This window comes from Anas acuta, chromosome 1 (assembly GCF_963932015.1).
Source record: "Anas acuta chromosome 1, bAnaAcu1.1, whole genome shotgun sequence".
Classification (NCBI taxonomy): Eukaryota; Metazoa; Chordata; class Aves; order Anseriformes; family Anatidae; genus Anas; species Anas acuta.
Window position 1 is genome coordinate 19827045 of NC_088979.1, and position 14741 is coordinate 19841785.

At 37.7% G+C, this 14741-nt stretch overlaps 1 long non-coding RNA gene across 1 annotated transcript in view; it reads right to left on the reverse strand.

The window, feature by feature from the left end:
* LOC137850086 (uncharacterized) overlaps nucleotides 1-2325 on the reverse strand; it is a 42841-nt gene extending 40516 nt beyond the window's left edge. The window contains exon 1 of the long non-coding RNA XR_011092249.1: nucleotides 2194-2325. This is a non-coding gene — a long non-coding RNA (uncharacterized lncRNA). The remainder of the gene's footprint in view (nucleotides 1-2193) is intronic.
* Nucleotides 2326-14741: the final 12416 nt, after the last annotated feature.

A 14741-nucleotide genomic window follows, 5' to 3' on the forward strand; every position in this document is an offset into this window, starting at 1 on the left:
GAGCCCAGAAGCTGGGAAGGGATCCCAGAGAAAGGACTGTCATGTACTCACCCTGTGTTTTTTACTCTCTCCTCTTCTGAACCCTGAGAAATATTATGGAGATAGAAAGATGTGCATAGCTTTAAGAAAAGATTGCATTGAATCAGGTTCCTGCATTTAATGTACTTGCCTGGCAGAAAAGTGAGAGCTGAAAGGATGGAAAATTCCTTTCAAGACACAGGTGTTGGGAGGAATTCTTTGGGCCAAGTTTGACCTCAGGGATTCGTTCAGTCTTATCATGACCCAGATGTCTGGAGATGAGGGGGCTTTCCCCTTACTTCCAGCACTGTATGTCACACCTTAAGTCAGCATTATCTCTGAGGCTGCAGAGCCATTGGTGACTTAAAAGCACAAAACCATTGACAATGAAGTGTGGCTCAGTGATGTGCCTCCTGCCTGTCATGCTTAGTGAGAAGTCAGAGACACTCAGATATCTGCTGCAACAAGCCTGCCCCTGACACAAGTGAAATTTGTAAATGGCCACTTTTCTTTGTAAAATCTCGGTTTTATTTCTTTTGCCAATCACCACTTAAAGCAGCTGATCTTTACCCAGCCATCACCACATGCACCAGCTTTGCTGGCCCATGGCTTTATTACATATTCCACATAAAATTGATAGCAGCTTCCTTTCTCTAGACAAAACATTTACGATTATCTCATTTGTCCTAGCAACAAAAATAACGATATGTATTCAACCTGTCATACAAAATGGTCTGAAAATGTTTTACAGATACTAAAAAAAAAAAAAAAGCTGTATGAAAAGGCAAAAGAAAACAAATAGGTCTTCCTTGGTTTTTCAGCTGGAATTTCAAAGCATACCATGTTTCTTTCCAAACCACATTTTATTCTTTTCAAAGTATTTGGAAGAACCAAAATGACATGTTTCTGCTGGATTTGATATTGCTTTCATAGGGATTTACTTGATATATTTTTTTCTTTTGCCTGATCTTTTAAGGTTAAGAAATTCACCCTGCTCACCCTACTCCAAATCCTAATGAAAACCTAATATGGTAAAAAAAGTTTAAGAGCCTGGAATACCCACTCACATTTTTAGAATGTTTACAATGCCAATTTTTTTTTTTCTGATATTGTTCTTTTATAAAGTTTTGGTGCACAGATGGTAGCAATATACAGACCGCCTTTGTGAAATCAACCACGTAAAATCATTTATCAATACAATAGCTAATTTCAGGTGCAGAAATAGGCAATGTGAATATGGAAAAATGTGGAAAAATGTGCTTTTTTCATACTTTCATACATAACTTTTGACTGCTGTAATATCTTCTCTCTCTCTCTCTTTTTTTTTTTTTTTTTTTTGAGTTGCTCACAAAACTATTAAGGAAGCCTATGTTTCTAGCAGTTACTACTAACTTTTTTATACTGGCTTATGGCTCAGCTGTCTCTTTATGTACATCCTATAGGACTGCTGGAGAACTGCAATATCTCAGAAGACCCAATATCAATATAGCTGAATGACTCTATATGAACTGGAGGACATAAATTAAGTTTTTACAGTTGTACATGCTTGACTCCTTTAACCATTCTTACATATATTTTTTTTTAAAGTGGGACATAGATCAAAATCAAGAAAATTCATCTAAGGAATGCCTCTAGTAAACATACTGAAAATATTTGGTACATGCCAGACACCTAAGTCTATCATATTGGAATCCATTTGGCTTTCTTTTCAATGGAAAGAAGACTCGGAGCAAAAGGACAGAAATATGCAAAGCTTTGGTTCAGAGCCCTCTGAAGGCATTGGAACATTCATCGGGCTAAAGTGAGAACAGATTAGATTCTTACAGTATTTCATTTCTACTAGTACTTGAGGAAAGTGAAATGTATTTCTATTTTATAAAGACACCTGTCATATTATGCATAATCAGTGTGAAGGGTGAGTTTAGCAGTGGTTTTTTGTTTGTTTTTGTTTGTTTGTTTTTCACCACAGTAAATATAGCAATTACTGACTTCTGGGGAAGACCAGAAGTATTTGCAATTTTTGAGCAAATTCAGCAAATTTTTCTGAAAGGAAAAATAAAGAGATTGAGAGAGTTTGGGAATAGGCATGAGCATAACAAAGGCAAAGGAGAAAAAGAAATGCAAGTATGAAACACAAGAGAAGAGAAGAGTTTGAACAAGTAAGAAAACAGTTACCAGATCATGTGAGAATGCGTCCTGGCTCAGGAAAAGGCTGCTGGGTCTCAACCTACATAGATGAATAGGCCCCATGAAACTTGTTGCCCACTTGTCCCCATTTCCCTGCTCATGGCATCTGGCAGGACCTCTTTTCTCTTTGATATCCAGGATAAGGAATGGTGATGCATAATTGAGACAGGCACATATTTAGCACTGCCCCACACCACTAGCAGCAGACATTACCACACAGTAATAGACGGTACCACATGCCTTGGGTCCACCTTCTCACATTTTGGCTGTTTTGAGTTTCCTTTACCTCTCCACCAAAGCCAAGCTTGTCTTAGCTGCTCCTAGGAGTCACCAGTTTGGTGGTGGTGGCATGGTTACATGTTTCTTGTGCAGTGCCACCTCCCCTGCTCCCTGTTCAGAGCAAGAACCCATGAGTGTACATCATTTAGCAGCTCTCACATCCCCAATGTTTCTAACCCAGACAATAGAAGATCAAAAATTTCTGCTGTAATTGTTGTGAATGGGCAGGTTTTTGAAGGGAACAGTTCAGACAAATTTCTCATAAAATATATCTATGGGGGCAGAAGAAATTTAGACTTGTTAGAAAGAAACAAGCTGCAAACCCATAAATGTTTTCAGCTTTGATAGTAAGCCAAAACCTTCCTATGCAGAAATGTCAATGCAATGTTGGAACTGCAGATCAAACACCTCATCTTTTTAATGTCTTGTACGGTCTGTTTTCAGCAGCTAGACACCATCCCCAAAGATTTGAAAAAAAAAAAAAAAGAGTTTGCTTCTTCCACATTCTTTACAGTCAGCAAAGGAATATGAATGTCTTCCAATCCTAATTTTAAATGCAAATTTTAGACAGGTATAGATTCAATATTTTGAATGTGAAATTGTATTATGCTTACTCTTAAAGAATTATTCCTTTCCTTAGTTAAATTTGAAGATCTTATTAAATATAATCCAAAATCTTTTCAAGATAAAAAGATTTTTTCACTGTCTTCCTTTGGTGACACTTTCAGTGTTGCCATACCATTGATGTTTTCATGGCGTTATATTATTCTAGTAATTGATGATACCTTGTCAGATTTTTTGCCCACATCAGAAGGAATTTACAAGAAAGCTCCAAGGTCTGGAAACCGTGGAAAATCAAATTCAGTATTTTTCTAAGAACTTATTTTTTAAGAGATGAATTGATCATGACCTGGTATTCTAGTCATGTGAAACAGACTCGGGAGAAGACACTTATATAAAAGGATTCTAATTAAGATGTTGGACATCAGAAAAGCTTACCCTCAAATGTTATTCTGCCTTTTTTGGAGATCTTTATTTGTAGCAGACATAAGAGCCTGGTGAAGGTGAGTGTCTGTGGTGTGTTATGGGAGGGTATGACTAGGTGAGGACTGAGTAAAGAAAGCTGCAAGGGGAGGAATGGCATGGAGCTGGGATGGTCCTGTATGTACTTACCTTCTCTGTAAGATCAAATACCATTGTGCACTCAATACCAGCAATGCTCCTGCATGAGTAAAATAGAATTTTTTTGTGGGTGGAAAAATATCTGAGAAGGAAGAAGAAGAAGAGCTCAATCCAGAATGTCATGAGCACTGGAAAGTTTGGGAGCAGTCCACATTTCAAAGAGATACTTAACTGCATTCTTCAAATATCTCTGTGAAACCCAGTTACACATCACACAGAAATGGTATACTCATTGTACTGGGATCATTTCTAACTGGAATTTGTCCAGACCTTTTTAAGCTGAAAGGCGGGCAAGGGAACAATCCTGTCATTAAATGTCCTTGTCATTTTATCTTCATTCCTCTGATTCACTGCAGATGTTGCTTTGGAAAGTGTTTTAGTGCCTTTCTCGCTTCAATTACCATCAGTTCACACTCAGTTCATAATGGCAGAATAATTGAGCAGGGGACTAGTTCACCATCCTTGTGGATCTATCTGACATCTACTTGCATTTCTTCTATTTCTTTATCTTACAGAAGTTTTTTTTTTTTTTTTTTTTTTTCCTTAGAAAATTAAATTTAGAAGTGTTTGAAGGTTAAAAAAAAAAAAGGACAAGGATTGATTACTTTGGTAACTTTATTTCAACATTAGATTAACTTTTTATAGGTTATAATGACAAGATCTAAGCAAAAAAGGTTGAAGTAACTCTAAGTTTTATAACTCAATATGAAGTCAGTACAGAGTGTAATTCACTATTTTTTCTTCCTAGAAAAGTTAAGTTAACAAAACATAGTGACAATATTGATTTTTTTAGGCAAATGTTATTAACCGAACTTTAGGTTCATGAATTTATAGTGTTTATATTAAATAGTAAAATCAACCAACTGTTTGTGTATTGCCTTATCCATAATTTCTTGAAGAATTTATTAATAATGCATTAGTATAATTAATAAAGAGGTTTTTCTTTTACGTCTCATAGTTCTAATTTGAGAATATCTTTTAAGATACTTTGCAGACACAAGGTTGATGTCCATCTACTGTAATTTTGTAATGTATAATGTATTTCACTATGAAAAAATATTAGATTAGCTATATCATTGATGTTAGGTTGTTCATAATCCTTGAAAACTAAGGAAAAGAAAAGATGTTACCAAGACACTTTCAGCAGCTTTCTAATCGCTCTTCTATAGCAATGCTTTTAAATAGCAACTGAAATATTCATTTCTACACAGAATTGGAAATTGAAATTGTGCAGTGTGGTGATTTGGCAGTCTTTCTGGAAACAAATCAAGATAGAAATAATTATACAATACTTTCAGAGCTACAGTTTAAAAAACTGAGATCATTTCTGAATCTGGCAGACATTTATTTGCCAGCCTAAGGAAATACCTTTGTGTGTGTGTGTGTGCGTGTGTGTGTGTGTGTGCTTTTACAGAATCAGAGAATCATCTAGGTTGGAAGAGACCTCCAAGATCACCTAGTCCAACCTCTGACCTAACACTAACCAGTCCTCCACTAAACCATATCACCAAGCTTTACATCTAAACGTCTTTTAAAGACCTCTAGAGATGGTGACTCAACCACTTCCCCGGGCAGCCCATTCCAATGCCTCACAACCCTTTTGGTAAATAAGTTTTTCCTAATATTCAACCTAAACCTCCCCTGGAGCAACTTTAGCCCATTCCCCTTCATTCTTTTGCCAGGCACGTGGGAGAATAGACCAATCCCCACCTCACTACAACCTCCTTTAATGTGATAGAAATTACCATATTTTTAAATGTCATAGAGCATTGGGTTTTTTATGTCCATATCTTTGCAATCAGAAATAGTATTCCTCCTAAAAATCAACAAAACATTCTGTATTGGCCATCAATGAATACAAATGTTCAAACACAGTATGAGTTTTAGGAAGACAAATCAGATAATCTTTTTCTCATCTTGAGTACACACACATATAAATGGATACCTGGATAGCTTGTTCATGGTGTCATGCATCCTCTTCAGAGAAGGATAAGACAGTATGGCCTATCTTGCATATTCTCACAACTGCAAGAGAATAACTGACCATTTTTCCTGCTCTTCTTTCCATCACCCTTTGGCAAAAAGATAAGGGCATTTAGAAAAGGAGGAATTTGCTGTTACTTATTTGGGTTGTGTAATCCGTTTAGCACTGAACACACTGTTCTGACATTTGCATTAGCAGTGGATGACAGAGAGCTCTTCTGACCAAGTAATAGCCTGAATTGTGATTTATTTACAATGTCCTCTTTGCATCCAGTTTCACAGACAGGACAACCAGCCTTCCCTGAACCCTCCTATCTGTGCCCATATTTGGCTCAGGTGGGCAAGGGTTCTCTGTCTTAGTTCCCCTTGAACCTCTGCCCAGTTCACAGGTATCAATCTAAGAAGATGTTGTTCACACACCTTTAAGGGTCTTCCCAAGCCTCCGACATATTCCCATCAGCACCCTTATGCAACTCCAAGGAGAAATGAACCTGCAGGAGTCCCATCACCATGTTGTGTTATAGCCACTCTGGACCCTCAAGGTCAGAGGACCTGTTATGTTGCCACCTGACAAATTTAGTAGAGTTTAAAGATTTTTGCAGCATCCCAGCACTACTAAAAAATAAAAATAAAATAAAATACTAAAGTCCTTCTGTATCTTTAGCTTTATTAAGTATGCAAGCATGGGAGACATCATCCAGACAAATCTGGAGAAAATCCTTACATTTTTAAACTTTCATTCTAATTTCTCTGCAACACTTCCATTTCCTCTTACTGTACCCCCTCTTGCACAGACACTTGCCATTTAATACTTCACATGTAGTGCCAGAAGGCTTTTCCATACTCCTTCCACTGGCTCGACCCCTGCAGGATGTTGCTGTACTGTCAGATAGGTCAGGAGTTCAGTGGCTGAGTAAACTTTTCCCCTGATTTTATCCTGATTTGCTTTTAGAGCTGAGGAATTTGGGGAACCTCAGTCATCCCCTCTTGGTACAAGAAACAGAAATTTTCTTCCCCAGCAGGAGACAGGACAGCTGAATTCATATAACCCTATTGCTTAATATTTCCAATGGTTTTCAGATAGCTGGTATCTTGGAGTTTAAAGCTGCTCTCATACCTGTGGAGATTTTTTTGTACAAAGCAGAGTTCAAACTGAGTTCCCTGTCTGCAGTGTTCACTACATCATCATCAGGCTCCTCGTTGTCTGGATTGCAAGTTGGATGAGGCTGGGTTTCTTTTCTCTTTTTTTCATATCCCAGCTTTTACTTATGCCCAAAAATTCTCCAGGGGCAGAAAGTGTCTACAAGATTTTAATGAGGAGAGTAGCCTTGGATAGGGCAAACTTTTCCCAACCTCATGTTTAAAAACACAGTTCAAAAAGAGCTAAAAAAAAAAAAAAAAAAGTGTTTTTTTTTTTTTAAAAAAAAAAGGTATCTATATAACCTAAAAAAATTGTATTCCCATTCTCTTTGCATTACTGTTAGAAGAGGGTTCATCGGAAGAAAAGGCCTTCTTACCGTGCTCAAACTGTATGTCTGTGGTAATTCTGTTACTCTCAAAAATTATTTTTTGCTGATAAGACATTTTAACTCCATATTTACCTGAGCTTAATGTTTACCCATACATACCCATACACTGCAATCCTAAACTTGAAAACTTGCTGATGTTTTAACTATTGCTTGCATACTATCTTATTATTAGATACATCTTTTACACCATTAAAGTGTCTATTATTATAGCAAATAAGCCAAGCTGTTTTTTTCCTTCAGCTATATAATATACATAATGGGTATATGTATATAACATTATTCTGACCATGTCTACATGAATATTTTTTTGAAAATATCCTCAGAGTGAATTCTTAATGGCTTAGCTTATGTTTTGAACAGTGGAAGGTGTATATGTGAAACACTGCTACACCCTTTAGCAAAAAGTAAAGGTACAAAGAAGCTGTGTGTTGAATGTGTAAAGCAGAGCTGTGAAAGAGTCAACACTAAAAAATATTCATAACCTCCGTGCAATAATACTGTCTTTGCCACTGAGCATGCCATGGAAAATACAGTGATTCAGTCAGTGGGGCTGGTCCTTCAGACTGTGTTTCAAAAAATTAACTTTACTCATGTGAGTCTTCTTAGGGAAGCTAATTCTGTAATTCACCTGCATAAAACTGCTCCTGTGCAGCAATACTGGAGTGATTAGGCCCATGATTTTTAAGGAATGAGATCCAGAGAAAAATTCCCATCTGAAATACAGATTTAAAATATTTTAATGTTCTTTGAGGGCACACAAATTCTTTGTAAAGCTTTTTGCCCTATGTATGGAATTATCCATAAGAAAGAAAAAAAAAGTTATATACATTATACATGATACACACCTATTTCAGAAAGTTATTTCATTGACATAGAGAATTTACTGATTGAGCTTCCTCACACAGAGAGAGAAATTATTTTTTGTGGCTTTTTGCATTTATCAGCTTCACCTTGTAGTCCAAGCTAATTTTTTAATCCTTCTCTATTGTCACTTCTTTTCAGAATTGGGAGAAGAATGGGACAGAGAAGATTAAATTTGATATTATTATTATTACTGTACTTGTGAATGTGTCAAGATGTAAATTTCCTGGTAATTTTTTTCAATCTTTCTGATGTCTGACATGGAGCTAGAAATGTATAAATGTTGCATTTTATGTTTTTTTTCCATGTTACCATAGTCTGCAGTTCTATTATAAACTGTCAGCTGTAATATAATCAAAGGAAAATTGGTAGAAAACCTTATTGTAGTCCAAGAAACATTCCTTTTTACATGGACTTACTGACTTTAATAGGATTTAGCCTGTCTGGCTCAATCTGAAGCTTTTAGAAAAACCAGGAGAGACTGAGTCAGAAAAGAACTCAGTTGTTTATGGGATGTCCCCAGAACTTACCTTGATTTACAGTGCTCTATATTGTCACAGAAAATGCTTCCCTATTGAATCAAAGGATTTCAGTTGTTAAAAAATTGTATCATCTGCAATGCAGTTTCTATACCTTTCTTATTGCTGACCAGCACCACTGTGGCTTTAAAAACTGGTGTCAAACAAAGGCGTGGGTAGGTCTCCTTGGCTTCCTTCTCTTGATTTCCCATTACCACTTGTCTTTTGGACACAGCTTGCTGTTTGCCTTTGTGCTGACAGTACCACAAGGGAGAGTTTTCCTGCCCGAGGAAGCTTAGAGTTTTGTAGATGGAAAGGTGTTCCTTAGTCTGCAGCAATGCTCTGTTCCAGTGAGGGTGGCCACCATCTCTTGGATAAGGCTGTGGTTCTGCCTCATCCATCTGAATGCCCTGAGCATGCCTCCTGCTTGCAAGTAGGTCCAATTTCAAAATAAAGGATTAGAAAGATACACCAAGGAACTGCTGAGGGATGTAGGACAAGTGTGTCCAGGCCTGGACAGTTTTAACTACTGGGCTATCACGTCAGTGGCAAGTGGTGGGGTTGCCACACACATTTTCCGTACCTAATGGGCCTAGTGAAATTAGTCAGATGTAAGAGATCACAGAATTAGAGAATACCTGTGGTCAGAAAGGACCTTATCAAATCATCTAGTCCAATGCCTGCCATGATCAATCAGTTAGAGCAGGTTGCCTAGGATTTTGTCCAGATGTCTTTTCAGTATCTCCATGAATGGAGACTTAACAACTTTTCTGGGAAATCTATCCCATAGTTGGGTCACCGTTATGGGAGAAATATATATATGTATATATATACACACACACATATATACATATATATATACATATAGATATATATTCTTTTTTCTCATTTTCTGAAGGAATTTATTTATTTATTTATTTAAATGTGTGTCAATTACCTCTTGTCTGATCACTAAGCAGAGCAGAACCTGGCTCATTTTCATTCCCTCTGTCAAGTATTTATACACAGTGGTAGGATCTTCCCTGAGCCTTCTGTTTTCCAGGCTGACCAGTCCCAACTCTCTTATCTTCTCCCCATCTGAAAGATGTTCCCGTCCCTTATTCATCTGTGTGTCTCTTCAATCAATTTGCTTCATTAAATCCTTCATACAGTCACTGAAAACAAGTCCTGAAGTCAGGTTAGCCTCTGTGGGCTCTCAAAGGCTTTGGAAGTGTCTCTTCAATTTCAGATAACATAATTACTTTTTTTAGGTTGATGTGTGGTTCCCCCTTTACTTCCCCACATCCAGTGTCAGGTACCTACATTTCTGTGAGGCATCACTGGTCGAAGCTGAGAATTAGACCAAGCAGGCTGTGTTTCATCCAGAAAGTGTAAAACAATAGATAAGAGATATCAGCCCACAGAGGAGAATCAGAAGGCAAAGAGATAATATTTGTCTGCCAGTTTGGTCTGCCAATGTCTGAGTTCTTTCATGTCTGGATCACTCCCTAAAATTTCGTCCAGTTCAGCAGTAGCTGGAGAACATTATTATCAGACATCGTGTTGGTTGCTTTCAGGGGATCACCAAAGTCATGATCTTTAAAACACTTCTCCAATAACTTTGCACTTATAATTACTATATCAGGGGCCAGGGCCTTAAGATATAAATCCTGCTTGTAATCAAAAAATCCATTTATCACAAACCCACACTGAAAACAAAACAAAACAAAACAAAACAAAAACATAATTTTAGCAAAAACTCAGTGAACAGGAATGTGTAAGATAGCAGCAGAGTACACACTTCTTAATCTTGAATTATGGTAATAATACAATCAATTTTATTCAGTGGAATTGAAACCTATTCCCTTTTTTCCTGATATACTAGTATACTTTTAGCCAAATTCTCCCCCCACCCGTACTTATGTATTTATCTATTTCTCTTTCCTATGATTTTTAGTCTCAATATTTTCTTCTCTCTTACTTTAAACAGTTAAATTTTAATTTTTCTTTTTAATTAAAAAAATAATTTCTTCTCTACTGTAATAAAACTTAAAAACTCATTTTCATTTCCATTAATTTATTTATTTGTGTGGTTTTTTTTTTTTTTTTTTATTATTATCATTATTATTTATTTATTTTTATTATTCTCTTACACCAGCCAGAGTTCACTACATTTTTCTATATGGTATAACATAGATAAATTTATTTCCTACCCGTTGTTTCTGAGGTTAGCTGCATTTTAGTTAAGGACAAAATTACATTCCCATTCAAGCCTGGTTTTCAGTCCATTCCTTAATATCCAACTAAACCCTTTGAAATATGATTTGCCTCAGAAAAGCTGTTGGAATAGGTCTATGTTTCTGTTCTGTTTCCCCTGCTCTTTGCCCTGCTGTCTGGACCACCGGTGAAAGCTGCCAGGTGGGGTTTGCTTGCCAGAAGGGAGTTCTTTGAGTGACAGCACTGGTTGAAGGGAGCAGCATGGAAGGAGCAGGTAGAGTTGCACCACAGCTATGTGGTTTGGGGAGCAGGCTCCCTGCAAAACTGAGCACCTCTTTCGGTCATGAGCCAGGATTCATGCACATAGCCTGAGCAGTGGCCATGGCAGTTGAACCACCTCAGAAGCTTCTATGAACAAAGCAGGCTCCAGGAACAGGGAAGGACAATTCATTCACTGCTTCTATGCACGTTCTCTGGGTGTTGTAAAGAGCCACTGTGTTATGATTCATCCTACCCACCTGTAGCTGCTTACATAGTGGATGAGATACACTTCAGCTGGTCAGAGAACTGGGGGTTCAGCACCAAGACAGAGGCATCTGGAGTTAACTGAGGTGCTGGAAGACAACCTTCCTGGCCTCGGGCAGCAGGGCAAAGGGTCCACATGACCTGTAGGTCCTGTGTCATATCTGCCAGTCTTGTATGGATAGATGTAGTGAAGATCTCTGAGCATTTGAAGTGGCATTAGGCACATAAATTTAGGTAGCTGAATCCCTTCACTCTTTTACAGCACCACTTAAAGACAGAACATAAAAAAGATTAGGAGAACATTCCCTGAAAAATGATGATTTCTTCACATTTTCTCTTCAGGGAATAAATGTATAGCTCACACATTTGAATGTCAGTGGTGTCCAACTCAACTTAAGTTTCTAAGGCCATTTTCAGCATCCAGGAGTGTGCTTCCTTGTACTCTACTGCAGAAATGTTAGACCTCCATGTAGGTGGCACTCCCAGGACCTATGGGAGACTCACCCCATACAGAGCAGCAGCTGGAGGCCAGACAGGACTCAGGACTCAGGGAATCCTGTTCTGAGCCATTGGTGGGGCTCCAGGATGCTCTGGTTTGGATGTCCACTGCCTGTAATGGGATCTCAGGCATCTAGCTCAAGTGTAGACATCAGAATTTAAGTGCTTAAAACTAGAACTAAATCCCACTTCTGAAATTAGGTGAGATGAATTGCCACATTGATGCTTTCTCAGAATTCAGAAGTAGATGCTGACAATCAGCTAATTTTTATTGTCTTGCTTTCACTTATCTCATCACGGCCGGAGTCGTAGCACCAAAGGCAGCTTTAAGAAGTTGGTGATGATGATGATGATGGCTGCCCCTCACTTTTGTGTGCAGCAGGGAAAGTGAGAGGGGTTGCTGAGCTGTAACCTGTACCAAATCACAGATTGGCAGCACTTCACTTCAGAGGAAAGGGAACGATGTTAGGGAAAACAAAGCACAACCATGGGATGTCCGTGAGTGAGAAATCTAAGTAGAGAGCCTGGCAATGTTACAACACTGGAGATCCTGAAATATTATAACAGAGAAAATTGCATGGATTTGTACCCAAGAATTTCAGAAAATTTAAATATTGCATATCTTATTAGGGTATCATATTCTTAATGAGAATGTGATAGGACTCGGAGTATCTTGAAACATACACTTAAGCTACCTTGGTTTGGTTGGGAAAGTAACATATGCCATATATATATATATATATATATATATATATATATATATATATATAATAAAGATATGTTAAAAAACACCAGCAGTTACAGCTAGAATAACAACAATCTACACTGCACTTCATAACTTAGTACTCATGAGTGTCCTTTTCAGAGTCACAGGCTTTAGAAGACTTATTGGAACAGAGTCCCAAGGCGCATGTAAAGTACTGGTTCTGTAACCCCTCAAAATAGGTTTGATGTTTGTCTTGTAACTTTTCTCTACAGTGTCAGGGAGAACACTGACCCATTTCAGTTCCATGTTCCTTTTCCATCACCTCTACCATATCAATAAGAAAATGTGGGGAGGCACTGCCAGCAACATCTGCAGGGAAAAAAAAAAAAAATCCCAACAACTCACACTTCATGAAACATTATAGTGGAAAAGAAAATGTGTTCCAAACCACCTTGAGGTTCTGAAGTTAATTCATCATTTAGCATGAGAGACACGGGTGCTGCAGATTTCTGCATTGTTTCCATTGCGGAAAGCCCTAGATTTTGCAGTCTTGTAGCATGAAAGCCATATGATCACAGACCAGTGTGTACATTTCTCATTGTGCATTATCAAGTATTCATCACCTACTTAAAAACTGTCAAAGGAAAAAGAAAAAAAAGAAAAAAAAAAACTGGGCACTAATTTTACACTGAACCTTTAAGGTGATGTCTCACCAATGACATGCTTCTAAGTCTCCTTGTCTGCAAAGGTCTCAAACAGGCAAATTTTACAACTCATATGTATCAAAATACAGGAACTACAGAAGATAATTATTTCACTGGCACTTTTATGCTAGTAGCTGCACAGGTGCAAGGTTTGAATCGTAATAACTAAGTTCAGGATATGTAAGACAAAACAAACAAACAAACAAAAAAAGTCTCAATCACACCCCATATGAGTGGGAAAAAAAAAGTGAAAGAAAGGAATATGCCACTTCAGTTTTGGCCATGTCTACTAGACTATATTATTTTTCTTATGGTGCAACAGAACAGTCTTTAAATATGTATGGCAATCTTCCATTGTTTCAAAGAAATCTTGAAAAATGCTCATTGTTCAGGCACATGACTATGAAAAAATTCAGAGACACTGCAGAAACAGAAGGTGTATGCCCAAAGCAGAGTACATGTGAGTAGATCCACACAAATGGTTCAAAAACCGTGATCTGCTCCTTATTGCAGGGACTGGATGAGAGCTTGCTCATGACCTCTGACAACAGAGCTTCTACTGCTTGGGCTGTTGTTAACTGAATAAAATTTTAGCTGACCTTTGTAACTAGCAGGCTGCAAAACCTCCTCTTTTCCAGATCAAACTATTCCCTTTCATTTTTCCTTCATAGCTTTTTTATGCTCCAGCTCATTTTTAGTTCTAGTACAAACTTGTATGCTTATAAATGGAAGACTACCTGCCAACAAGTCACATCTCTGTTTTCTATAATATTTTATTATATTTCCTGTTCCCTTCTCCGGCATGTAGCTCAGGCACACATTAGATAATGGAGCTTTACTGGCACCCAGATACTGGCTATTCAGGTCTTTTCAGATATTTATCACTTAAACTTATAACTGCAGTGAGTGTTTTTGAACAGCTCCTCTCACTAAAACATTTTATACAGTGAATAATCTCATTTTAAGAGACTGGGGCATTGTGGCGGTTATATGACAACTGAGGAGCCGTAGCAACATTCAAAGCATATGTTAAATTATCCTGTTCAATTAGGATGCCAATTGGAAGCTCAAAATTTAACGTTAGCTCAGTGTGTATACTGGGGCTTGACTGGGAAAACATGGCTTGGAAAGGTCCACAGATAGGAAGAACATAAGGAAGTTCCAAAAACCAAGTAGCAGATGGTGTCCAGAGAAGTCTGGATTTTTCTGCAATAATAAAAGATGCACAACTCTCTTGATCGCATGATAGCCAATGGCTATGAAAAGCCAGGATTTTTGTAATTGTATTACTGGCACTCAAAGACCTGGGAATTTAAGGCAAGCTATCCAAATTTTAGACACCTAAAAACAGGCAAATTCTCTCCCTTCCTGCAGTTGTTCCTGTGAGAAATGGCATGCCTGCAATTCCACTTGGTTTTATAAAACATCTATTCTCTCAAGCATAATAGAAATGAAACTTTTTCATTAGTACTGGAGCCCTGCTCATTTGTGATTATAACAAATTCATTTCAATATGCAGCTCAGCAGTGTGAAGTAACTAGCAAAAGATGACCAC